Raw genomic sequence first — 27,606 nt, 5'->3', positions numbered from 1 at the left:
AATAATGACCACAAGGCCAGGATGACCCAGAGCAAAATTATCTTTCCCCTCCCAGTTATTTTTTTGCTTCCAATTTTAATGAGAAATACAAAATTCCTTCTATTCATTGTTCCAAAGCTTTGAGTCATCCTAATTCTTTCTTCCGCTTCTTCTTACCACCTCCTGTCAGTTCTCAAGTCTGTTGATTTTTCCTTCTTAAAGTCTCCCTCTTGCAGTCCTTCTCTCCACAGCTTGGTCAGGGCCCCTCGTGTCTTCTCAGGGTTATGGTGGCAGCTCCCTAACCAGCCTCCATGCCCCATCTCTCTGCGTCTCAGTCACCCTGTGCCCAGGCACCAGTGTGAGCTTTCAGAAGCAAAGCTCTTTTCACATCACATCCCTTCTCAAAGTACTCATGATATGTTCACAGTGTACACACTGAAGCCCAAGGTCGTGATCATGGTGTTCAAGAACCTTCAAGTCAGAGACACCTGTGTCATCACTCACGATGGCCAGCAACACCCTCTTCACTTTCTCATACACGTCCTACCAGGCTGAGCTTACAGATCTTGCCTTTGTCACAAATATTTTCTTGGTTCTCTCATTCAGGAATAGTTAGTCCTTCCTCTATGTTCCCATCGTCCTCATTTGGGTGTACTCATTTCACGCTGTTTTGTTTCTGACTTATCCAGGTGTCCATCTTCCTGCCCAGAGAGCAGGCTCCGTATGACCAGAGTCTGGACTGTATGTACCTCAGCATCCCAGACAGCATCCATCACTGGCCCCACACAGCAGGGCACGGAGGGATTCAGTTAACATCTTTGCCTCTATTTGACTGCAACTACCTAGTTGAAAATTACCACATTAAAAAGCAACACAACAGCAAAGTGTCTTTGCTCCAGTATCCCATTATAGAGAGTTTTTGAAGTCTTGAGTTGATTTCATGATCTAGTTGTGCCTAAAAAATTTATAGGAAAAAGAGATGTTCAGGCATAAAATCAATGAGCAATACTTCAAAGGTAAAAAAGCAGATTCAGGATTTTTTCTACTCTTCCCACTTGCGGCTAATACTGGTGCCAACATTTGGAGGTGGTGGATATTTCACTTATTTGCTTATGTTATGTATTTTCTGCATTCTTCTTTTCCCTCTTAAATTATATGCATTATCAGGTGTCTCTAAATTGGGATTAATTCATGAAAAAGCTATATAGTTTTAAAATGTTATCTTGAGCTGTATTATAGGGACTCCTATGTCAGGAGGCTTTGGTGAAGAGTCTGGGTTTTATACTGTTAATGATAAATCATGGGACTGTTTTAAGTAGGGGTGTGATAAGAGATGAATTTAAAAAACATCATTTAGGCTGTAATGGGGAGAATGGATGGAAGGGTCGGAGTGTGGAGTCAGAGAATCCAGTACGATGCTACAGAAGTGGTCCAGGGAATGATGATGGTGGTGTCGACCTGAATGGTGGTAATGAAAATGGAGAGAAGGAAAAGATCATGGAATATATAGTGGAGATGAGTCAGTGGGTCTTGGAACGAATTTGATGGGGGAAGGAAGGTGTACTGGGTTGAACTGTGGCTTCTAAAAGATATGTCCATCTGGAACTTCTGAATATGACACTTATTTGGAATAAGTGTCTCTGCAGATGTAATAAAGATAAGGATCTTGAGATGAGATTAGATTAGGGTAGGTCCTAACTCTAAAGATGAATGTCCTTATAAGAGACAGAAAAGAGACAGACACACAGATCAGAGGGGAAGGTCATGTGAGGACAGAAGCCGAATCAGAGTGGTGCATCTGTGAATCAAGGAAGGCCAAGGATTGCCCCCAGCCAACAGAAGGAAGAAGAGGCATTGAATGGATTCTTCTTTAGAGCCACCAGAAGGAATCAAACCTGCCAACATCTGATTTAGGCCTTTCGGCCTCCAGAACTGTGAAACAAGAAAGGTCTGTTGTTTTAAGCCATTAAGTTTGTTACGTCATGTGTAGGAAGCTAATATGGAGGGGAAGAGGGAAATGAAGAATACCTCCTCAGATTTCTAGTTTTAGGTACCTAATAGATAGCGATACCGTTTACTAAGATGGGGAAGACAGGGAGAAGGGCACGATTCTCTACAACTCAGTATATCTTCTGGGGGTGGCAAGGTGAAAGGAATTCTACAGGAAGTAGAATTCAGAGCCGCCTTGGATCCTCCCAGATCCAAGGGAGAGGAGGAGGTAAGCATAGGAGGCTCCGGGTCTAGAGTTAGAGTTACAAGGAGGGAGAGCCAGAAGGATTGAGTAAAAGAGTGACAGGGGAGCTAGTGGTGACACACTCTAATCTTCCTTCCCAATGAATGTGGGCCATTTACTTAGTTTCTTTGAGTTTCATTTGCTTCGTCTTAAGATAGAAGTTAAAAAAAATTCACCATCAATAAAATGACAAAGCAGCCTACTGAATGGGAGAAGACATTTGCAAATGATGTATCTACTAAGGGGTCAAGATCTAAAATATATGAAGAACTTATACAACACATCAAAACCACCAAATAATCTGATTGAAAATGGGCAGAGGACCTGACTAGACATTTCAGGATCTGAATAGACATTTTGCCAAAGAAGACACGCAGGTGACCAAAAGACACGTCAAAAGATGCTCAACATCACTAATCATCAGAGAATTGCAAATCAAAACAATGAACTATCACCTTACACCTGTCAGGATGGCTAGAATCAGAAAGACAATAATAACAAGTGTTGGCGAGGATGTGGAGAAGAAGGAACCCCCATGCACTGTTGGTGGAATGCAAGCTGGTGCAGCCACTGTGGAAAACTATATGGAGGTTCCTTAAAAAATTAAAAATACAATTATATGATCCCGTAATTCCACTACTGGGTATTTACCCAAAGAAAAGGAAAACAATAATTCAAAAAGATCTATGTTCCTCTATGTTTAGTGCAGTATTATTGACAACAGCCAAATTATGGAAGCAGCTCAAGTGTCCATCCATAGATGAATGGATAAAGAAGATGTGATATATATATATATATATATATATTCCTCAGCCATGAAAAAGAATAAGATCTTTCCATCTGCAGTAATGTAGATGGATCCAGAGGGTATAATGCCAAGTGAAGTAAGTCAGACAGAGAAAGACAAAAATCATATGATTTCACCCATATGTGGAATTTAAGACACAAAACAAAGAAACAAATGAAGAAAAACAGAGATAAGCAAACAAAACTCAGACTCTTAAATTCAGAGAACAGACTGGTGGCTGCAAGAGGGGAGGTGGCTTGGGGGAATGGGTGAAATAAAAGGGATTAAGAATACACTTTTGTGGGGCGCCTGGGCAGCTCAGTGGGTTAAGGCCTCTGCCTTCGGCTCAGGTCATGATCCCAGAGTCCTGGGATCGAGCCCCACATCGGGCTCTCTGCTCAGTGGGAAGCCTGCCTCCTCCTCCTCTCTCTCTCTCTCTCTCTCTGCCTACTTGTGATCTCTGTCAAATAAATAAATAAAATCTTAAAAAAAAAAAGAATACACTTTTGTGATAGGCACTAAGTAATGTATAGAATTGTTAAATCACTATAATGTGCACATGAAACTAATATGACACTGTAAATTATACTTCAATTACCAAAAAGGCAACACTTACCTCAGAATTAAGAAGATGCCCTTTATTTACCTTTTTCCTAAGATGTTTCTCTAAAGATCAACATTTTCCCCTTTTTATTCCACCTCTCGATATCAGAAGAATTAGTTGCCAGGCACTAATGTCATTAAGGAGAAGAATTTGCTTTCAAAAGTAGTACGCTCTGCTACCTTGTGTACTTGGGGACTGAAAGTCTCTAGGACGGCTGTGCTTTGACCGTGTGAGCAGATAACCAAGTGCCTTAAATATCTAAGTTTTTATTTTTCCAGGGATTTCCCAATTTTCCATTCAAGATATTGCTCCCCCACCTCCCAGTGTCTGGTCCAGAAGGGATCACTTTACTGTAATATGGTATTTATAAACACATCAAGGTATTTTATTGCAAAAGAATTTTTGAACTGCAGAATCTGAGAAAAGTCTTCAAATCATTTGCCTCTTGCTTTCCATGTACGATTACAGGTACCCTGATAAAATCAATGGACTTGTTCAGCCCTCTTGTGTCAGTTGCCTATAAATTTTCAAGATTCAGTCAGTGATCCTCGAATGTGCTGACAGATTCTTTACGTTTTGGTTTCTGCGGTTAGAAAACATCTAGGAAGCTGTAAATAATTGTCTCCCTGCTTTTGTTGAAGCTGTTCTCTCTGCCTGAAAAATCCCCCATTGTTATTCTATCCTGGCCTTCCCTAATCCTTCCTAATACTGCTTAAAGGTCCCACTTCCAGGAAAACCCCTCCTTTTTATTGTATTGGTTTGGAGGTGGAGATATTTGGAGAAATCTAGACATTCCCCGCCCTACCCCACCCCACCCCAGCCAGCTGTGGCCCGGTTCTTCTTCCCTGACCTCCTTCCCATGGCAATTTCTGTACCATTCTTGGCTTATTGGACCCTGTCTGCAGTGAGTGCCGTGGTTTCCCTTGTCTTGTTTCTTTCCTTCCTTCTCAGCACCTTGATCTCCACTCTGGTCTGCATTCTATCCACACAAACTCCCACTGTGAGGAGTGCAAAGGGCCTATGTGCATAGATGGACACATGCATGGTTATAGGTGTGCAAGTATCCTCAACACACATACTGTATATGAATTTTGAAGTGGCTCTTTGCTCAATGCTCTCCTTGGCAGTAGGTACCAGGTACCATATTGATGAAACATTTTGGCACTAGGCCTTGTTCTTTGACTTAGCTTCTGAACCACCAGTTTGGCTTCTCCTTCCTTCCTTCTCAATTCTTTCTCCCTGATTCATCTTATTGCTTAGCCTCCCATTGTAACTTTCCCCCAATACTCACAGCTTGTTTTCCCTGGATAATAATTCAGCTTGTCTCTTGACCATAGCTTCTCTTAACCGTGGCTTCTCTCTCTTGGATTCCCTTGGATAAACCACTTACGAATTTAGCCCATTCTCCAGGACTCTCCTTCTGATATCCCACCGTTGGGCCTGTCTTATTTTATTAGCAGAACATTTTTTACCTTATTGACAATAACTCAGGGAAGAACTAAACTCCAGAAACATAATCTCTCTCAAGAGAAAGATTTAGAGAAGATATATGGTGGCCCCAGTTTAGTTACCCATCAGGTTTCATGAAAATATTGCTTTCGAGTATAGAAAAAGTCCCTGCAGTCATAGTTTGGGGAAACCCACATGCCTGTAATTACTTGGTAGATCATAATGGGGCCTTACTGTATGATGCACGGAGAAGTTTAGTGGCAAAGGTGTAGGATTTTTGTTTGTTATTTTTCCAAAGTCAAGCAGAGAAGTCAGGTTCGTTACTTCTGATTCATTCCATATAGTCTCATCTGTCTCATGTTGATACTTTTATTGATGAGGTAGTTTAAAAGACCTCACGGTAACAACCAAGATTACTGAATGTCAGAGTTCAAGGCCCTTAAAGACCATCTAGCCTCACTTTTTCCAAAGTGAGGAATTGTATTCCTGGAGGCAACTGGGTTGTTTTGGTGTGGTATCTGGTTACAATGCTAAGTACTGTTGAGTCTCATAGTGTGAGGCATTCTTTAATTCTTCAGCCTCTGATTAGCCAAGGAGATTTGGAGCCAAAATATCCTTATCACCTCTCCATTACAGTTTGGAGCCAAATGTCCTTATCACCTCTCCATTACTTACTAATCATCTTAATTTATTCATTTGTTTATAAATGATGCAAAAGTAAATCCAAGGCAAAAAAGCCCTGCAGGTCGCCCTCTCTATGGAATGAACTTCATAATGTCTCTCTTGTCACTGTGTTTATTTTTCATGTTTCACATCTACACATGGCAAGGGATATTTATTTTCTATTGAAGATGGTAATATAAGGTTTTCATTTACAAACACTTATTTAAGTAAAAATAGGAGATAATCAAAAGGAAAATAATAACATTTATTAAAATCCACATACTATCAGGATCTGGGAAATTCATGGTGAAAATGAAGAGGCGGTCCTCACTCTCTTCAGAATTAGGTCAATTAGGTTGAACTTCACAGTCTTTGGGTCTCACCTTTGTCTTTCTAATACGAAGCTTCCAGAATTATCTCCACCAAGTATCTGACTTAATTTTTCCTGTGGCAAGGAACTCCTCAACAGTCCTGTATGTGATGCTGTGAGAAACCATGTGAGGCTGGGATGTGTCAAGGCATTTCCAGGTTGGGGCTCCTCCTGTAGGCAACAGGCCTCACACAAGACTCTCTCCATCTTTAGAGATGATTAGGCTCACAGCAGAGCCAGGAAAGAGTTAGTCCACCAAATACTTCCATGGCTCCTGTCAGAAGATGGCTGGGATGCTCTTGAAATCTCTTGGGATGTCATGTCATTCCCTTCCCCCGGCAGAAGGTGGACGGTTGCCACATCTGAGAAGTGATTGGTGATGTTGTCATTAGGAGCCACTTCTCCTCAATTGTCATCTTGGCTTTCACTTTTCCAAATCAAGTTGGGGGGGAGGAGATATGGGGATCTGGTGAACATCTGGGTAGCATATTGGTCAAAGGAATCTGTTTCTCTTTTCCTCTTATAGTAAGGAAACTATCCTCCATTCCTAGGAAAATGATTAATGATAGCACACGGAAGCCAAAAGCTGTTGACTTTACTCTTTCTCTTTCTCTTTTTCTTTCTTTCTTTCTTTCTATTTCTTTCTCTCTCTTTATTCCTTCTTTCCTTTCTTCGTTTCTTTTTCTTTTTCTTTCTTTTTTTTTTTTTTTTAATCTCCTACCTGTGGAAAGACAAACTCTTCTGGTGTGTTTTGCCTTGAGTCACTCAAAATTCTAGGCATCTCCCCAGCTCTGTTTCTTGAAGCGCCTGTGGCTTTTGCTGATTGATTTCCTTTTTGGTGTCCTTGAGCAATTATCTGTTGTATTTGACACAGAAGTTTCTGAAGCGTAAAATCCTGCCTTTACCTTCCACTTTAGTTTCTCTCTATCAGTTGAAGGCAAACCGCAGGCCAGACAGACGGGAAAGCACATTCACAAGTGTGTGGTGACCTAAAAGAGTTGGGTGACTCAATGACTGAGGTCAGGGTCACCTCCTGTGGCCACCTGACTTTAGACACCATAGAGAGAGCAGAGACCTGGTTCCAAGTCCCCAGGTCACCCTTTCCTGCAGCAGCTCAAGGCTTCACAGCTCCCTCTAAAGCTCACAAGAGTTGGGAAGCATAGTCTGATTCTCTCTCTGTAGCCTCAGAACCCCAGTGCAGCCTCCTCTCCATCCTGCAAGACCCTCCCTCAACAATCCTTAGTCCTACCTTTTGTTTTTTCAGCTTGAAACTTCTCTCAGTCTCTGTGTTTCTCCACAGTTCTTCCTGTTTTCCACTCCTGAGCCCGTGGGCAGCCTCTCTGTGTGATCTGTGTCCATAAGGCCATTTCTTTTCTGTCCATATGCCCCCAGATCTGTACCCCCCACACTGGCTCTTACCTCCTCACGCTGCTTCTCTCCACATTTCCCTCACACCCACAGAGAGGCCAGGGAAGGCCTGTGGACGGGCCTCAACCTGCAGCCAGACCTGAGCCACGCTGTCATCACACAGGAGGGCCTCCTCCTCATCCGACCAGCTCCCCAGTCACCCCTAGAACTTGGGGGAATTGCTCTTATTTCTGGCCCATTTGTCCTCCTCCCAGGCCTGCACATGGAGGCTAGATAAAGGTAGGAGAGCTGAGAACCTGGCATCTTCTGAAACCCATCCTTCTCTGTGCTTGCCTCCTCACTCTTGGCCTCCGTGTATGGCTTTCTGTCCCCATGCCTGTCCCTTCACTCCATCTAGGCCCAGCCCTGGAAGCCTCTGCTCCATACCTAATGGCCTGTCTCCTGGCTCGGTTAGTGCTCTCTTCAGAGGACAGCGTCTCTCCTCACCTCCTTCATCCTTTCTCTTGCCGAAGTATCTGTGAGTCCCTTGAAGGCAGAGAACATACCTGACGTATCTTGGTCTTCTCCCTTATTCACAGTACAGGGCTCTCGGCACACCGAAACCATTCCATTTGCTGAGTGACAGTAGGAGGAGGTGGTTGAGACAGGACTCCATGGTGTGAGATGGGGATACGCTAGAGCCTTGCTTGTAAGATCCAAACATCTCTCTCTCCCAAGAACACCTGAGATGGAAGCAGAAGCCAGTAAGGAGGAGACACACAACCCAAGTCTTCATTCCACAGTCTGTTCAGCCCGTATTGACCAAGTGCTTTATCTGTGCTGAACTGAGGAGGGGAGAAAGACAAGACCATGTGATGTGTAAGTGTATACCTGATACAAAGTAATTTAACTTAATAAAACATAGTTCCAGGGGGGCCTGGGTGGCTCAGTGGGTTAAAGCCTCTGCCTTCGGCTCAGGTCATGATTCCCAGGGTTCTGGGATCGAGCCCCGCATCCGGCTCTCTGCTCTGCAGGGAGCCTGCTTCCCCCTCTCTCGCTGCCTGCCTCTCTGCCTACTTGTGATCTCTGTCAAATAAATAAATAAGATCTTAAAAAAAAAAACAAAAAATAGTTCCAGTCATGAATATTAATGGATTAGAAATGGGAACAGAAGAATTTTATAACATGTAGGAATGACAAAAACGATAAAATTCAGGACAAATTTAATAAGAGGGTTACATAATATGTATAAAGAAAATAATTCAGTTTTATTTATTTATTTTTAATTTAAAAAGAACAAATGGTGCCCCATCCTTCCAAGACCTCGTATCCCAGGAGCGATCTGATCGCCTCCGCCGCAGAGCGGTCATTACCATACGGTGGCAACGGGCCTCTGCGCCTTCACGTCTTCACTTCTCTAGATTGCTCAGATGCTCCCACTAGCGTTAACTTCCCCAACTAAGCAAAGATTTAATAATAAAAAAGAAACAATTTCATCAATAGCATAAGATATCTGTGAGGAAAAGCGGTTAACGAGCTTATTAATAAGGTTAATAAGTACATTAATGAAGCCGACATATTTATGCTCATCAGGTTAACCACTTGGTGACACTGGCAGTGTCTACTCCGGAGCGGAAGGGCGTCCGGTGATTGAATCCAAGTATACTCTGAATTATTCATTCCCTTTCATTTCAGAGACATAGAGATGGATTTTTTAAAAAATATTTTATTTATTTGACAGACAGAGATCACAGGTAGGCAGAGAGGCAGGCGGGGGGAGGCGGAGAGCAGGCTCCCTGCTGAGCAGAGAGCCGAATGGGGGGCTCGATCCCAAGACCCTGGGATCATGACCTGAGCCGAAGGCAGAAGCTTTAACCCACTGAGCCACCCAGGCGCCCCGAGAGATGGATTTTGAACTAGGAAAATCTGCCTCGTGGGTGACAATTACTGAACAAATAATGTAAATGCTATTTCAAAGTCTCTAATAAGAGTCCCTTATTAGCTTATAGAGAGGTTATAAAAATAAAATGACCTATTTTATATTACTGATGTTAGGGCATTTGTATATTTTGTTTTTTTAAGTCTTTATAAAGACTTTATAAAGTCTTTACTGAAAATTATGTATATCTAAGTTATGCAACATGATTTGACATACATATAGAGAATGAAATGATTACTCAAGTCAATCTAATTATTAATGTGTCTTCTGCTCACATAGTTACCATTTCTCAGTGTATAGTGAGAGCGCTGAAATCTACTCTCTCAGCAAATCTCCAGTATTCCGTATGGTATTCTCTAGTACTATTGTAAGGCATTTCCCACTATACTTGCAACTTTACAGTAAAATAGAACATTATTAAAATAGAGTTTATAAGTATGCAAATTTACCAGATAAAACATGATACATAGTTAAAAATCGGCAACATTCTGCTTTAGATCTCAACATCAACATCTCCCAAAGATCCTATCTTTTCCTACTAACCAGTTATCTATATCTACCAATAACCGTAACAATAACGGTAACAACAAAAGAGCCTAACAATGCCTGCTTGAGAATATCTCTGTCACTCAAACATAAATTCTTATGTATCAACTTCTTTTAAAAGAGGTGTTCAAATCTTCAAAATGTATTGATGAGAAGTCTGAATTTTTTCAGAAATGCCTAGTGAATCCTAAACTATTTTAGACATGATCTATGGAGTAGAACTTTGAACATTGGCCATCCATTCTTTTGGACATTGAAACAAAATAACATTTTTCAAGGAGAAACCTGGCCTAGTCCCCAGGCATCTTGCTCTCAGAAAGGCAGGCCGGGTATGTGTGTGGGTTGGGGGTTTGCTCTCTCATCTCTGCAGTGGTTCCTGGTCAGGAGTCCAGAGCCTGCTGAAGCCATGTTTTTCAAATTGAGTTGCAACTCATTACTAGGTCATAAAATTAGTTTAGTGCCATTGTCCATTAGAAATATTATGTAAGCCACATATGTAATCTAAAATTTTGTTAGCTACATTAACAAAATAATTGATGTTAAATTTAGTAATATATTTTATTCAACCCATTATATAAGCATATTATCTTTATGACATATAATTAATATAAAATTATTAATGAGATCGTGCATATTCATTTTTTATACTGGGTTTTCAGAACCTGTTGTACACTTTATTTATTATACACTTTAGGCATACCTCAATTCCGAACAGCCACATTTCAGATTCCCACTAGCCACATGTGGCTGGTGTCTACTGTATTAAACAGCCAAGTTTAGTGCTTGCAAGTTTATACACTGCAACGGAATAGAACAGAATGGAAAATTTCAGAGGGCATTGCTAATAGTAAGGTAAATAATTTTTCAGGGGATGCAAAATATGTTTCTTAGTGGGGATCATGGTTAAAAAAGGTTGGAAAGTTGATGTATTAAACCAAGTTGAACTTTACCCCATTTAAGTGCCTATAGAGATATCCTGAAGATTGCTCCCTTGGAAACATAAGAGTTGTGTGGGGGCACTTGCCAGGCCATGCACTGGCTCTTAGGCTCACCACTTCCTGATATCTATTCAGGGCTTAGAGATCTATCAAGTAAGATTTGGGATGATTGCTTGGAGAACATGCAGCTCCCCAGTCTGCTTATATGCTAAAACTTTTCAGAACCCAGCCAGATCAGCAGAGAGATGGGGCCTTTGACCCTAATCAGGTTGGTTTTTTCTATTTGACTATGGTGTGATATTATGATGATAGGGTTCAAAGCTGCTTTACAGAACAGCGTCATCAGCATGTAATGGGCACTCTAAGGCATTGTTGGGGAAGTGTGTGTTGGTACCTTTCTGATGGGCAGTTTCCTACGTATCAAAGAATTTAAAAATATGTGTGCCCTTGGATCCAGTGCCTCCAGGAGTTTCTTTTTCCACTACCAGGCATAAAAGGAAGTGATAAATGTGTGAGTAAAAATTTAGGTATCCTAAATGCAGTGTGTTATGTTGGATTGGATCCTGGAACAGAAAAAGGACATTAGTGGAAAACTAATAAAATCTGAGTGAAATATGGCATTTAGTTAATAATAATGTAACAATGTTGGTCTCTTAGTTATGAGAAATGTGCTATGGTAGTAATGTAAGATACTATTGTTAGGGGCAACTGGGTGTGGAGTACATGGGAACTCTCTGTACTGTCTTTGCAACTTTTCTCCAAGCAGTAAATTATTCTAAAATAAAATGTGTATTAAAATATTTAATCCGGCATTTTAATTTAATATTTAATTTGATTCAATATTTGCTTCAATATTTAATTTTAAATGTTTATTAAAATATAATTTTATTAATAATAAGGATTTTCATTATAGTACTATGGTAAAACAAAATTGGAAACAGCCTATCCAACCACTGAGGATTTCTTAAATAATTTTGGTGCTTCGGACAATGAAATATCAGGGGCACCTGAGTGGCTCAGTTGGTTAAGTGTCTGACTTCAGCTCAGGTCATGATGTCAGGGTCCTGGGATGGACCCCGCAGCAGGCTCTGCACTCAGCAGGGAGTCTGCTTGTCCCTCTCCCTCTGCCCTGCCCTCTGCTCTCTCTCTTTTTCAAAAAAAAAAAAAATCAGACAGTCATTTAGATGATATTTTAAAATTAAAATTTTTTGCAAATAAAGATGTTGACAATATACTTAGTGAAAAACCACTTCCAACCCAAAATATTATTTTATAAGGTATGTATGTAAAGAGAATTAATTCACAGAATATGCACCAAAATAGCAAGAATTATTATCTCTAAGTTAATGAAATTAGAGAGGATTTAAAACATATATGTATATATGTTTTAAAACATATAAAACATATATGTATGTATGTAATTGTGTACATGTGTTTTCTGATTTTCCCGTCCGGTGCTTATATTGGTTTTCTAATAAGAATTTTTAAAGTCTTTTTTGTTGTTTGTTTTTTATTTTTTGCAAAAGTGGATCAGATGAGTCAGAGTGCCCTGACATGGGGTGATAGCGATGAGTGTGTTCTCACCGCAGACTTGGAAACAGGGGACTCCGATTGCCCCCCTGAGAATTACACTCAGGAATCAGCATTGGAAGTGTTAGTGTTGAGTGGGTAAAATCTTTTTAAAGTATCAGAATGATTCACAGGCAAGAATTAGTCCCAGCTACAACCAAACTTGACATTAAGAAGTACAGTTGAGAAGTGCATCTGTCACAAAGGATTTGGCTGAGATTGGCTGTGTCTGGAGGAAAGTCACGGAGGTGGCCAGCGCCCATCAAAACAGGCCCAGGAACGATGTGCTCCATCAGACTGGCCTCCGTTTTCTTTCTTCCTCATAGGTTCACCCCATGGTGAACTGAAAGCATCATCATGTTGTCCTGGCCCAGTAGCATTAAGTATTTAGATCGCCCCATTGATTCCCTCACTCCAACAAGGATTAGACCCTCGAAGGAGCCTGCCAGTCACCTGGCTGTCCTCAGCTGGTCAGGCTACATAAGCGTTCATCCACTTAACAGTGAGCTTCCTCGTGAATTAGCAGATTTGGCAGCTAATTTGATGAATGTGTCTGTGAGCATTGTTAGCGTGAGTCAGTGCTCCGGGTCCAGTCAAATCTGTGGCTCTGACAGTAGGAATTTATGAGCCCAAGAAGGGAAGGGCTAGACCATGGCCCTGTGAGTTGACCAAGATAACGGTCCTCCTGGGGCCTTGTCAGGCTTCCTCTCAGCCTCTTCTCCATGCTATGAGTCACCTTTCTCCTGGCATGTAGCAGCTCACTTATTTCTTTTTCAGAGCCCTGCCCATCCACCTGGGATTGAGAAAACCAGTCCCATACCCTTGGGTAGGGCAGCAGAGCCCAGTGAGATGAGTGCTGTTGTAACATGGCTAGAGAACTCTGAGAGACATGGGAACCTGACAAATTTGCAGTGCGTTGAGTAGTACAGGTATCAACCCTAGCTTGCTCGAGATTACTCATGTCACTGTACCATGGCCCTGTTGTGCTGAGAAAAGCATGAAACGTGGTGTCAGCAGGTTTTGGTTCCGTGGTTTATGTCCTAATTATCTGGGTGACCTTGCACAAGCACTTTTTGGGTCTTTGATCATAAAATTAGGGATATGGTCCATAACACATAGCATTGTTTTAAGTTTAGTTGTTATGATGGATGGGAAATTATACTATAAACTAAAAAGAACTTTATAAAGTAATTTTTTTTACCTAGGAACCGTATTAGAATTTGTGTGTCTGTGAGTGACTTTTGAAATGCAAACAAATTGAAATATTTTATGTTCTAGAAGCTTAGTTTATCATGCAATGCATGGAAACCCATCAGTTATAAAAGAGACATAATTATTTAACTCAAATTAAGCAAAACCAATAACTAGGTTTTGTTTTAAATGATTGCTTTGCATCTAAATTAGATTTCTGTTTACTATTTTTAAGATAACAGTTTGATGAAGAATATTCTTTTGCTACCCAAATTCCAAAGCCCTGGTGGAACCTCTCCAAAGTAGAAGCCCCTAAAATTCTTAGGGATAATTTTCTGTGAACCTATAGGCACACCATCTTGTCTGGCCTATGCTCGACTTCTTAGGTTAAGTTCACTTGTGACCTTTGCCTAGCTACATACAGTATAGCAGGGGAAAAAAAAAAAACCCTGAACAATTGTCACAAGACCTTCATGGTGTGGCTTCTGGTTATGTCAGTTTACCTCTCTACATCCATTAGTAAGATCGGAAGAAGACTTCCCTTGTAGGGTATGGTTTCAATGGAACACTAAAGGTGGAATTGCTTTGTAAACTATTTCAAGTCCTATTATTGTTACTCATTATTTTGTTTGTTCAATAAAACAGTAATGCTGAACATTTTGAACTTATTTTTAAGATGAGGACATAGAGTAGGGCAGGCTGACCTCCTAACCCAGACTGCTTGATGCTTGGACACCATCCTACTGGATCTTCAGGGCTTGGGCATGTCCATTGATTGAATACTCCCTTCTGGTTGAAATTAACTACTCGTCTTCTGGAAGAGTTCTACTTTGGAAATTCTTCCTCTAAATAGAAATCTGCCTATTTTCCCTTGTCGTTAGTTCTTTCTGCTGCTGTGACAAGAGAATAAACCCTTATCTGCCATGACACAGATTTTGTGGGCAACTGCCATGTTCCTCTTTCTCTTTTCTACAACTCATACTTCTCTTTGCTATACCTCCATCCTCTCTGCTGTTTTTGCTTGAAGTATTTTCCAAACTCTTCAGCATCTTGGCTGAGTTTCTTCAGATATAGAGAACTGGTCACCCCAGCCTGTCACTTGAATTATAGATACAAATGGCTAACACTTATGGAGTACCTTTTCTGTGGTAGCACTGTTCTAAGAACTATATATAAATTAGCTCATAACAACCCTATGAAGAAGGTATTCTTATTCTTGCCCCTTTTAGAGAAAAGGAAACAGAGGCATAGATAGTAATTCACTTACCCAGGTAGTAGGTGGAGAATCTGGAATGTGAACACTGGCCTCCACTGTGCCATATGGCCCTCTCTGAGAAAGAACATTTGTCCCTGTCTTTGCACTATGAGCACAGGAGAAAATTGAACATTATTCATTCATTAGTAGACCCAATGATTGGCACATTCTATACTTTACTCTATTGCACAAGCCCAATGGCTTCTTTCTAGATCTTGGTTTTCCCACATGTCATATGAAGGGGTTTGATGAGGTGGTTTTTGAGACCCCTCTGTAGCAGTAATATTAGAAAATTTAGTGGCCTACCAGTTTATAGCAATGGCAACTTAAAATGTCTGGCCTGGTTTCTGGGCCACAATGTACTGATTTACTCATGGTGTAGGCTTACCTATGTTAGTTGAAAGCATTTCTCTTACTAAGAAAATCCTATTCTGATCTTGGTCATTGTTTCTATTCAATAGGAATATTTTGAAGAAAATTGGTTCTGGTGAAAATGGGTCCGATGTTTCTTATATCTCATCTGCAGTTCTCTCTCCACTCTAGCTCACAGGACACTTACATCTGAATTCCTCTTCTTAAACCCCGGATCTGATAGTTCAGGCCACTAACCCAAATTATGATTCCCCAGTGCTTGCCAAATGGGAGTTGAACTTGCTAGCATGCTATTCAAGACCCTTGACTCATGTTCCAGCCTTTATCTCCATGGTGCATCTTTACCCATCATTGGCTTCTCATTTGATGCACACATCTCCCTTCATTTGGAATCCTCTTGAATCCTTTGTCATGTTGAAATTCTACTTGTTTTTTAGGGTCAGCATCAATGACCCTTTTGGTTTGGAGCCAACTTTTTTTTTTTTTTTTTTTTTAAGACCCGTGATCTACCACCTCCAAACTCTATAGCATTTAAACTGTGCTTCTCTCTCACTGCCTTTCCTCCAATTTAATGGTCATAATAATGTTTTTGGTACAGGCAAAATGATTGTATTCATGGAATAGAGTTTTCTTTTTGATAGTTACGAAGGTGCATACAAGTTTGTATAGATATTTGATTTTTTAAATATTTTGTTTGTTTATTTATTTATTTATTTGTCATACTCATGGGGAGGGCAGAGGCAGAGGGAGAGAGAAAGTCTTAAGCAGATTCCCCACTGAGCACAGAGCCCAATGTGGGGCTCCATCTCAGGACCCGGACTTCATGACCTGAGCGAAATCAAGAGTTGGACACTTAATGGACTCAGACACCCTGGCCCCACCATCCTGTTTTATTTTTTAAAGGGATGATCATAAGAAAATGGATAACTGAAGAGAAAGTCAGTTTGAAAGAGAGACTGAGTTGTTAAAACTATTTTAGCAATGATAACATAGGATCCATCCTAGAAAGTCTGCCTTAAGAATCAAGTTTGAGGCCATTTTCTTTTTTCTAGGTTACTAGCTTCCTAGAACACGGACAGACAAAGCATAGGCCAAAGGTATAGTTTTGTTGTGCCATTTCTATACATGGCAATAGGATACTGTGGAACTAAGATAGTTTTTGGAGCTTGGCTTAGGTGAATTTTGGCTCCACTTCTTAAATTTCCACCCGGAAGTCTCTTACTTGTTAAGATGAATGTAAGGGAATTTGCCCCATTTGTGAGTGCTCGGCAACTTTGAATATTTTTTATGTTTGGGGAATAATTTACAGTACAAATTCTGCTTCCTTGAGATAGGAGCCATAATTCTCAGGGCACAGGCGTGAGATCACAGGCTCCATCAGTCAGAACTATTGATATGAGACTTCATTTCAGTTGGAGCCACCCGGGAACCAGTTGCCATGAGAACTCTCTTTTGGTGAGAGTGGTGGTGTAGCCCTTGTTTTGTGGGTCAGCCAAAGTTGACTCTGTGTCCAGGCCCCAGAGTTGCTGTTACAAGCCATCATGTGTGTGTGCGGGAGTAGGAACCAGGATATTTTTACTTAGGTGTTTGAGCAATCTGTCTAGGTTTTCATTATCTTTATGAAGCTCTATAGTAACTAAATTCCCTGTAGATGTTATTGTAGCTAGTTATCTGGAATGTATGGGATCCCAAGTCTTGCTATAAAAATTTTGCTATCTGAATGGGAGGAATAGTTGAATTACTCTCCCTTTTCCCCCACTGTGATGCTCCTCCCCCCCAAAATTCCCCCCCAGACCCCCAACATGCATACATTGACTTTAGAAATTCTGGATGAAATCAGGCAAGTGTCTTTCTATGTTTGTCCTGAGTTCTTGACACCCCTAACTCAGTGCTTGGCACATGGTGAATGCTACTTTCCTAGAAAACACCCATTGTGTTTGATATCAGTTTTTATATCAGTAGCTGACAGCATTTTAGCAGCCTAAAAGGATGATTAATGCTTGTGAGTATCTGGCGTCCAGTAATGTTATACCCCCTTTTCACTGAGGCTGGCAAGGAAGGAGATATTGCATTTGTCTTACAAATTTGCTGGGGCAGAGCCAGAGTAAACATTGACTGGAGGTTCCATTTAAGGCCAACTCATTAGAATTTTAAACAATTTGTAAGAATGATCTCAATTAGCACAACTCATTAGACTAATTAGACTTTAAGCCTTTCTTTTAACCTGGTAGCCTTGGTGGGACTCCCGAAGATGTGTTGCCGGGGGTGGATGTCTACATGGTTGTGTACCTGTGGACGTGCCAAAGAGTTAATTTTCCCACAGCAGGGTGGGGTAATCCAAAGAAAACAGATGGGGAATTAGAGTGGCTTGACAAAAGCACTATATGATTGTAAAAGGAAACAGGACCGAGGCTTGGCAAAAAAGAGAGAGAGAGAGAGTGACTTCTGTTGCTTTCTCTCTTACCACAGCCAGAAGATGCTGCTGTTGCTATTCCATGCTCAAGGCTGGTCAACAAAAATGGTTTAGAGAACAGCCACTGCTATCTGTTTCCAGGCCAGCCTTGGGTAACCTTAGGATGACTTCACGTTAAGCCAAAAATCTGTGCTAGCCCTCGTCCCGACTAGTACCCGTCATGTGCCAGCAGCAGTGTCTTGGGTGACTCTTCCCTTGGGAAGGCATTTGTCAAGTGTCCAACCTGTGTTCTTCCAGTTAACTCTTTGTAGATGCCGGCACTCCCCCTCCCTCTTACCGTCCTTGAAGTTATGAAATCTTTGAAATATGTTGATTTTGGTTGTGAAATATATCACATCAAGACTCAAGACACCCACTGTCTTTTCATATGTTTGATTCCCAGGAGTTCTCGAGTTTGGAAGAGAACCCAGGGGTCCCACCCAGCGGAACTTCTAGTTTGCAATAGCACGCACAGGTGCACATTGCGCCCACTTCCGGTGACAGAGCCTGTCCTGTCTTCCTGTCTTCCACCCACCCAAGTCTCTTGATATCTAGAGCCATGCTGAGTATGCTGAATCCAGCTCCCACATGACAGCCTTTCAAACATGCCCATGAATCCCCGACTCTGCCCTTTAGGCAAAGAACTCCATCCTCCATCAACGTTTCTCAGGTGGTACCATTTTGAGATCTTTCTCCTTCCTGGCCTATAACCCTCCTCCACTTGTTCACTTTCTCACTTGCAGTGAAGAGCTTAAAACAGAGAATATTTTTCTTGCTGTGTCTACCCTCAACAATGGCATAGAATGAATTTCACCCTCTTTGCCCAGGCCTTTATACTTCTGTTGATATAGCCACCACATGGTAGCATTAGCTTTATTTGGTGATTTTATCAGAGCTTTGGGTCATACCAAACATCATGTCTACTGACCTCTCATATCCTGGCTTGTCCATGTGGTAGCTCAGTTGTGAGCTACCATAGCTCAGTGCTATGACCATGCCCCTCACCCCCACCCCCCAACAACAAGGGTTGTAATGATCCCATTTATCTTGTTGGATCTGCATGGTCTTTCTGTGTAACTCACTCAAGAACCAAGACGTATGGATTGTCCTAAGCTGTTTCTTGAGGTCAGGGACAGTTCCTCTTGCCCACCTACTACAGTTTATTGACTTTTACTCAGAAAACCCTACTTGTGATTTTTTTTTAACGAAAAACTACTAACCCCCTTAATTCCATATCCTGAGCTGTTTTTCTGCTCACACAGCAGTTTTTTGGAAGTGAAGAGCACGCTGGGTTAGAAAGAGAGGAGATGGTCTTCAACTCCTATTCTTTCTTGGCTTTCTTTCTAGGGGTTGAATAGTTTCTTCTTAAGAATCTCATCATAGTCTTTCAAACCCATATTGTCATTTATTTTTCTATCACTTACTACCTAATGGAGGCTGGGAATGGGAAGAAGAACAAAGGGAAGTCAGGGCGTCGTAAAGGGCATTGGTTCAGGAGCTAGGCTGGCTTCATAGGCGTCCGACCTATGCAGGTACACTAGACCCTGCATCTGGATTAATGCTCCGTTGCTGCCATCTTGAAATTCCTAAGTTTTGAATAAGAGGCCTCGTGTTTCTGTGTTGTACTGGGCCCAGCCAATTATGGAGCTGATGCATCCTGACTAGAAGTATCTTTCTTCCCCCTTCTCCTCCATCTCAGCATATTGCTCCACCTCGTATCCACTGTAGGTAAGACGAAGGGGTTTTGCTCACTGGCAGTCTAAGAATCTAAAACAGAAAAAGGTAGAAAAAGGGACCAATGAACTCTGTCAAGAATTATGGATGGAACCGAGGCTTCACATGAGGTCTTTATAACTTACCTGGTCCAGGTCTCTCATTTTATATTAGAGGAAACTCAGCTCTTTCTTTCTTTTTTTCTTTTCTTTTTTTTTTTAAAATCTTATTTATTTATTTGACAGACAGAGATCACAAGTAGGCAGAGAGGCAGGCAGAGAGAGAGAGCTGGAAGCATGCTCCCTGCTGGGCAGAGAACCTGATGTGGGGCTCGACCCCAGGACCCTGAGATCATGACTTGAGCCGAAGGCAGAGGCTTAACCTACAGAGCCACCCAGGTGCCCCAGGAAACTCAGTTCTTAAAAAGAAAATGTCCTCTTCAATTCCCATAACACATTGGAATAGAGTTGTCTGTGGGGGAATCTCCTCCCTAGAGGAGCCCACTGGGAAGGTGATGGCTATAGGTAAGGAATCGCCAATGATGGGACAGGGAGAATATCAGACAATTACCTCCTGACTCTAGTCCTTGCCTTCTTCTGTTCCCTGAAACACACATATTTGGTATAGATTAAGAGCTTTGGTGCCAAGTTCCAATGATAAAGATAAGCCATCCAGAGTCCTAGGTAGAAAATGGACCATAATGTTGTAGAGGAGCATGGAGACCCTGCCCAGTCCTCGCATTCCTTGGGGACTTCTAGGACTGGCCTATCCAATGAGTGTCATGTGGTCACTCTCTCCTCGTAATGACATTCTGTGTTCCTTCTTCTGGTAGTCCTCTGACTTTCACATTTTTCTCTCTCCTTCTATTCTCAGCTCTTCCTTTGGAAATTTGAAGCCCCTACTCCTTTTTGGTGTCATGTAAATATTCATGGCTCATGGCATGGCATTCAGAAATGTAAGCGTCTCTGTGACCAACCTTCTCTGCTGCTGCGGTAACATGCTGGGGCTAGGGTCAAAGGGGAGAAGGATATGAGGCTATGAAGAGGGGGCCCCTCCACAGTTTACTTTTTCCTTCAGCTATCTTTTGAGGGGTTTTTAAAAAAGTAAGTTCCATGTCCTACCTGGAGCTTGAACTCACAACCTTGAGTCAAAGAGTTGTATGCATTATTGACTGAGACAGGTGGCCCTCCTCAAGCTAGCTAAAAAATACAATTTCACATAGCAAAGGTTTGTTTCTTACTTGAAATCCTCTTTGGATCCCTGTACCAGTTTCTTATTCCTCCTGCTAGAGTGATTTTGACTGTGTAATTCTAAAGAGCCCTCTGATTTCCCCAGACCCTCCATTCCAGGCATCCTCCTCCATTCCATTGCTGGACCTTCATTAAGGCAAATGAGCTGATCTCTTGGCCCATACTCCTCAACTCCTAGGGGAGGTATTCCAGCTTCACTCCTCTTCTAATTTCTAGAATGTGCCCTGTATTCTTCACCACAGGGCTTACTTATGCCTTGAACAACTCCCACCTCATGTTTTCCCCAATACAGCTCCTCAGAGAGGACTTCTTTGACCATTAGACTAGTTTATGTATCCCTGGTGTTCATTCTCACTGTCATACCACTTATGGCTCATTTCTAATCCTGCTTGTTTCCAGTGTAATTGTGACTGTTTTGTCTGTTGTTTGTGTCCCTCACTAAATTAAAACACAAAGGGCTAAAATGTGCCGAGAGTTTACTCTTTCCCACAGGCTTTACGTGTGTTATTTAATGTTTAAAATAACTCTTAAGGGATAGGTAATGTTATTATCATTCCCATTTACAGATGAGGCAACTGAGGCATAGGGACTAATTCATTTATTCAAAGTGACATGACTCCTAGGTGTCAGAGTTGGTAATCAGATCAGACAGGTGGTCTGGCTCCAGAGGTCATGCTCCTCCCCACTTGGCTATCTGCCATGTCAGTAGGGGCTGTGGCTGTGTTTGTTTACCATGGTGCCCTTCATGCCTAGCTCCTGGCATGCAGCAGGTCCTCAATAAATACATGTTGACTTAGGGAAGTTTGCAGTTACTTTTTCTTAATTGTAGGGTTTCTCAGCTCCTTGTCGTAGGGAGAAAGGAGGGGATGGGTATACATACACAATCATGCCAGTGGTCAAAACTCTACCTTCATAGCATCTGGTGACTTTATAGGCAGGCCACAGGAACACTGGGAGAATAGATCTGACAATAGGACGATGAATTCAGACCTGGTGCTGTGGCCTCAGTGTTTGCCTTTTGTTACTATGGCCTGTCCTGTTTGTGCTCCACCTCTGTGTCAATGGAAAACAGCTCCACAATACTTCCAGTGAATCCCGGCCCAAAAATCATGGAAAGGGATGGTGGGTGGAGAGCCCAGTGGACAATCTTCATTTCACATGTGGTTAAGGGCCGAGTTCCTTCTTAGTGTGTCCTAAGCTTTGGACCAATGGTGACTAAGGAGGATGATTCATCAGTCATCTTCCAATTTTCACTATTAAAATAATTCTAAACCAAACCAGTTTCCATTTTCATGGAAGACAAACCTCAACCCTGTTGAGTCTGTTAATATTTAAGTCAGAGGTTGGAAGGGGACAGAACATAAAGGCAGTCCCTCAATGAACACACAGCCTGATTTATGGTCCACTGCAGAAGTGAGGACAAGGGGTTCTGACCATGCCTTCTTTTATTTCATTTGACTATATAAAAAGTATCCCAGGCCAGGCTCTGTGGTAGTTTCTGTGGATACAGAGAAGAATAAGACAAAGTTCCTTCCCTGTGTATGTATGGGGGGGGCATATATTTGTACCCAATGTAATACCTGGTTGATGGTGCTGGGTTAATCCAGTTATCTGTGTTAAAATCCAGGGAGATCCTTAAAAGAAATGCCATTTGGGCTTTGCTTAAAAGCATCCGGAAGAATGATAAGAAGAGATGCTGGAAGTATATTCCACATAAGTGGGGTAGAGTCAACAGGGGTCGGAAAGGTGAAATTATCTTTGAGGCATGGGAAGCCATTAGTCTGCAATGGATGACCTATTAGGTATTGAAGGAAGGACTGGTACTAGACAAGAGATGGAGAAAGCACCCTTTGGAGGGACTGTACGCTTGAGCCAATGGCATGGAAGTAGTGGCAGTGGGACAGGGGAAAGGTCTTCTACCTCTTTTCTCTCCCATCTCTAATAATCCACAGTGATAATTGAGCTTTCAAATAAGAAGACTGAAGGCAGAGAATATGAGAACCATAGTCCCCATGGCTCCTCCTTTAAAAGGCCTGACCACATCTCCTTCCCCAGGACTTAATCCGCAAATGCTTATTTCGCATCATCCTTTCAACACTATTCTACTTGTCCATCAATCAGTCTATATATTGATATAAAATTAAATCATAACTGAATACCTGCCATTTCAAGGCACTCTGTTAGATATTTAGAAGAGATATCAAATGGAATAAGGCAAGCAGCTTTTGTGAGCCGAGTTTCTACTATATGTTGATGTTAATTCTATGAGCTTCGTATAGATGATAAACTGAGGCTTTAAAAGGTCAAGTAGCTGGCCCACCATCACATAGGTAGTGAGTGGCTGAGCCTGGACTCAGACCCTAGAAGATACCTATACCTCGGTTTCCTGGTCTGTTGTGTGAGGAGACTATAATATAGACATATCTTGGAAGAGCTAAAGATCACGAGTTCGCATCAGTAAAACCCCAGCACAGGGCATCACACCTAGCTACTGTGCTTGATTACTGCTTTATGCATGTTTCTTTGCAACTCCACACTGTCTGCCTGGGAGGCGATACAACATCTCAAGGTATAGCCTGAAGATATAAATAGACTGGAGAAGAAAATAGCTTCAAAGTGATGCTGGAAAAGCGATTAACAAAGTAGATGACCAGTCTAATGTACGTGCCAGCCCACCAAGGATCAAGTCCAGTTCCAGGGAAAACTGCCATCCAGTGACTGTGTGACTTTAGTTCCTATGGTCTGCCTTCTAATGATGGCTCCGTGACTTAGTGCTTCTTACTTCTACAGTGATTGTCACATCCAAAAAGGTGTTGGAACTTGGGAGACTTAGATTTACAGCCCAATTCCAACACTTATGTGCACTCTAATCATGGGATAGTTACTTAACTACTTTCAGTTTCCATTTCCTCCACCATCAATTGGAAATAATAATACTTATTGTATTATGTCATAGGGTGTTGTGAAGTTACCTGAAAATAAAAAATGTATACAGAACTTAGCACTGCATCAGACTAACAGAAGCTCTCGGTGAATGGTAGCTTCCATTATATGAATGTTTTACATCTTTTGTAAAAAGGTTGTTGATGAGTCTTAGATAATAATCCATGATATATATAGATGTGTATCTCTATATATCATATATGTATATTGATTGATTAATTGATTTATAAATGCTTCGTTGGAAGAGAGAGCCATCTCTCCCAGTCTGGCTTTTTCTGATACACTGTACAGAGAAATGTGCAAGAAGCCAGAGGGAAACCCAGGAGAGATATGCTGCCAGCCCATATTTTAGTTTAAACAAACCCACTGCATGGAATCCCCACACTTACACAAAGATAAATCCAAAAGCAGTGACTCCCATCATGAGGGACTTGGAAAGAGTACATGAAATCTGTCTGAAAGTAGTTTGGAAAGGCTTGAATGTAAAATAAAGAATATTTTATATTAGGACCTTGGTTCTAATATAGTTTATTCTTTACCTTATCATGTTGTTTTCTAGGAAGAGATACAAAAAAATTAAGTTACAAAAATGGAGAGGAGATGAACTATTTTTAAATTGGTCTTTTTTCCCAGCTTTCTAGGAGCACATAATTTTTTATGCGTAATGTACATCTAGTCCATTTCTCTTAATGTTTTTTTCTGTCCATTTTTAATGTCCATCTTTGTATTTTCATCTCAACTCCATTATTCCTTACTCTCGTTCTCTCTTTTCCTATTTGTATTTTTAGGTTATGTCTTTTGAAGGCAAAACAGCTGGTTCATCTGGTCAGTTAGTCAAATAATTGTTAATACAATTATAGGGAAAAATTTCAAAACCACAAAACAAAACCTAAACAAACAAACAAAAAACCCAGCCCATTACCACCACTAACCACAACGTTCAAACTTAACATCCAGACTTTGTCTTAGGCATGGAGCAGGTAACTTCAAAGAGCAAACGGTGTCATTTAGTTTTTGTTGGCAGTGGTGGTGAAGCCACTCTCCTTTTGCTTATAGAAGTCAGCTAACTCAATTCCTCACTTGTTTATTCTACCCTCTAGTGCTTGGAAAAAGTTAGGTATTCTCCCATGGTGTTCTTTATTCCTAAACTTGGTGTCTCCTTCAACCAGTGAAGGATTAATTTTTAATCCTAACCTCATCATTTGGATCTAGTGAGTGGCAGTCTATGATTCTTTTTTCTTATCTGTAAAATGGGGAACTACCGTGAAGGCCAGATCAGAAAAGAGGTATGTGAGCCTTTTTAAGGACAATAGGATATACACATGCAGGGCTTTATTATCCCTTGTTGAAATTCTCCCACAAAATTCTTTTTTCCCAAAGAAGTGGAAAGTTCCCTTTAATAGCCCATGTAATTGTTTGAGACTGGAGATATAAATACCAACTTCTATTTATTTAAAGCTATTCTAATTCTTTCTTGAATGGTAAATTATATCTGAAAACCATTTTAAAAATTCTCACTTAACTGCATTTAAAAGCATAGATTCTATAGATTTCCTAAAAATTCTTGGGGTCCAAAATTCTTATTGTTTAAACAGTTTGGAGCCACTTCCTCTGTTCTTACAGGTCACAAATTTGATTTCCCAGAATTTAAAGACTTGGAACATCCGAGTACCTTATCTATTGTCTTTAGGAATCTGTGTGAAAGAGTATCAATCCAATGTCATTTAACCACCCCAGTTCAACAAACACTGGTAGCCTTCCACTAGGCACTGGGAAGAGACCGGAGAAGAAAAAGTGGAGCATGGGTTGTAGAAGATAGTGTATGCCTATAGAAGTTAGCTTGCTTGAAATGTTTTTCTACTAACATCATGAGAAACAATAATTCAACATTTGTGTTAGAAGACTTCATGGTTTATAAAGTGCCTTCCTTAGCTCTTCTTTTATCTTAATAATAATCATATGTTTTTCTGTTATAGGTGAGAACCCTGAGATTTAGCATGGTCACATGTACTTAAGTGTGACTCCCTCTAATTTTTGGCAAAGCCAAGATTGATACACAAAAGCCAGCATCTAAATTTTGTGTTTTCTTTCCTTCTTGCACCATACTGCATCCATCCTATGAAAGATAATACATTCACCAAAAAAATTATCGTCTCATTTTTGTGTTTTAATTTGGCCCAAATTACACCTGTTTCTTCTTGCCAAGTTTACTACTACTCATCTGTCTGTTCTTATGACATACTAGAGCTTTGAACTTCTTGGAAGAAAGGGACTGTCTAAATTCAAGGTATTATTATTGCTCTTACTATTAGCCAAGACAAATGAAAAGTGAATAGAGCATCTCTTGTCTTACTAGAACCCTTTAATTAAGGAAATTGGTTATTTTTGTTCCCTGTAGCTATGTAATGATTAATGCAACATGGCACAATACATTCAGAATGTAAGACATATCTCACTGAGACCAATCAACAAGTGTACTTCTCTAAAGAGAAAAGAATGGAAGATTGGACCCAATGCTGACATCTGATTTCTACAGTGAAACATCATGCTAGAGTTTGCAAATTCTAGAGAGTTATTTATGTCCGGTCTAGGGACCATGAAATTATCTAGTGAAACTAATTTTGGAGATATATATATATATTTACTGGTAGAAGTAAAAATGTGAAAAAAAATAGAGACAATAATTTTAGACTCCTAGAGCAGTGAGAAGATATTGTAAGACAGATAAGTAGCTAATTAATGCTTTACCATACAATATTTCTTGTAGCTACACAAAAAAGACAATGCACAGTTTTCAGTATAATGAAAACAAAGTAGAAGTGCAATAGAAGCAGTTAAATAACTTGCTTTATCTTAGTCACCAACCTTATAGCAACTGGTGGGAGCTGCAGGTGTGTCTATTCAGTTCACTGCCTTCATGCCTCGGAGAGACCAGGCTGCTCCTTGTTAGCTGTGTGATCTTGGACAATTTCCCTAGACTCTCAGAGGCTCTGTCTTTTCATCTGTAAAGTGGGGGAAATAATAGGGTTCTGTGTATGAAGCATGTGCTTGAATACAGGGCCTGGCCTGAGTAAGTGAACGTGAATTTTAGTAAAGACGCTGATGCTGACAGAAGTCCTTTGGCACCAAGCTTTCACCACCTTTCTGAATAGGCCAAGAAAGCGTTTCTCAACCATTGGCCTTTGGCTTCCCCTGGCAGGGGTTGGGTCTCAACCACACCTCTGGCTCACTTCTTTAGAATTTGGCTGTGGCCCATGGTCCCACATCCAGTCCTTTCCTTCTGTCGCAAGTCTTCAGCATGCCCCATGCTGGGCAAGAAGCAATGAGGGCCCTCAAAGAAGGTGACCTATGGCTTTGTGTCCTTTGGGTATTTGAATGCCAATCATCTCGTCCTTGGGCTCACAGTATCTCAGGCTTCTTGTTCTCCTGGGATCCTGATGGAGTGTCTGTGAAGCTGCCACCTGCTGTGAGACCACAGCTGGCAGGATGAGAGTCAGGGTCTTGATTAAACTTGCTTCTGTGCTGCTGACTTCTGACCCTTAACTCTGGGGTTAGGACTTCTCCTGAGCTTTAGACAACATTGTGGGAAAAATCACTGATGACTGTGGGTCCCTACAGAGCATAGCACTCTTACATCGAAGTTAATGAGACTTTACTGTCTCCCCCACTATCTTGAGATACCGAGATCTCTCAAGGCAATAGGTGCCCCTCCCTCTTTTTTTTGTCTTAATGTCTGACCTGTTGCCCATTGTGTTGTAGCTTCTCAGGGAATTTTTGGCGAATTGGACTTTCTAACTTAAGTCTTTAGCACTGTACTCGAATGCTAATGGTGCTGAAGATGAAGATGATAATGACAATGATAGTGATGGCAGAATTAGAAGGGGACAAAAGTAGTCAACAACTATAGGATATAGTCTACAATTCAGCTGTTGGGCATTCAGAAGAGGCATAGGATGTTATACTCACTATCAACTAGAGAATATGGCTGCACATTCCCTAGTGAGAC

The 27,606-nt window shown here is 41.1% G+C and overlaps 2 long non-coding RNA genes across 3 annotated transcripts in view; one reads left to right on the top strand and one right to left on the bottom strand.

Annotated features, from left to right (window-relative positions):
- LOC309847098 overlaps positions 1-27,606 on the top strand; it is a 285,521-nt gene that overhangs the window by 63,306 nt on the left and 194,609 nt on the right. The gene's annotated exons all lie outside the window — the stretch shown is intronic.
- Positions 336-27,138, bottom strand: LOC309845924. The gene is made up of 4 exons (XR_014301605.1): positions 26,466-27,138; positions 23,334-23,629; positions 7,999-8,175; positions 336-934 (listed from the first exon to the last, which is right to left on the bottom strand). It is a non-coding gene; the product is annotated as an uncharacterized lncRNA (long non-coding RNA).

The sequence above is a fragment of the Mustela nivalis genome (genome assembly GCF_964662115.1).
Source record: "Mustela nivalis genome assembly, chromosome: 13".
In the NCBI taxonomy this organism is placed as follows: domain Eukaryota; kingdom Metazoa; phylum Chordata; class Mammalia; order Carnivora; family Mustelidae; genus Mustela; species Mustela nivalis.
This window is presented reverse-complemented; position numbering and strand designations above follow the sequence as displayed.